The 572-nt window shown below is 39.9% G+C and overlaps 1 non-coding gene across 1 annotated transcript; it reads right to left on the bottom strand.

Annotated features, from left to right (window-relative positions):
• Positions 1–236: 236 nt before the first annotated feature.
• LOC131931130 (5S ribosomal RNA) lies at positions 237–355 on the bottom strand. The gene has a single exon (XR_009384245.1). It is a non-coding gene; the product is annotated as a 5S ribosomal RNA (ribosomal RNA).
• Positions 356–572: the final 217 nt, after the last annotated feature.

The following is a 572-nucleotide window of genomic DNA, read 5'->3' as shown; positions in this document are numbered from 1 at the left end:
TTAGTTTATTTATTTAATTTGGGCAGAGTGGTCATCTTTCCTTTGGTTTTTAAGGGGTTTGTTTCCATGGGTGGGGAGGGTCGAGGTAGCCTACCGTGAAGGCACAAAAGAAACAAACAAAAAATATTTCGATATTACAAAAGTGTTCACAGGTATGTGGTGAACTTAGGAAAGAGTGCAGGTATTAAGAATAGGTGTCCAGTGGGGCAAAAAATAAAAGACAAAAGATGAAAAAAAGTCTACAACACGTGGTGTTCCCAAGCGGTCACCCATCTAAGTACTAACCACGCCCGACGTTGCTTGACTGCGGTGATCGGACGAGAACCGGTATTTTCAACGTGGTATGGCCGTAGACATCGGTGTGAGAAAATTGGGGCTTATAAATATACTCAAACGAAATCAGCAGTTATTCGTCCTTTTCTGGCTACAATAATGATTTCACTGCTTTCCTCATATTATTTCAATAATAAAAAACGCCCTAAATCGCCACAAAAGCGAAACATTGTTTTAATATCGAATACTATGTGCCTTTTTTTCCCTCTACAGCCATTGGTCGCTATTTTTAACCTGAG

Source organism: Physella acuta, unplaced genomic scaffold (genome assembly GCF_028476545.2).
Source record: "Physella acuta isolate Inbredline_101_S28 unplaced genomic scaffold, ASM2847654v3 ptg001897l, whole genome shotgun sequence".
In the NCBI taxonomy this organism is placed as follows: Eukaryota; Metazoa; Mollusca; class Gastropoda; family Physidae; genus Physella; species Physella acuta.
This window is presented reverse-complemented; position numbering and strand designations above follow the sequence as displayed.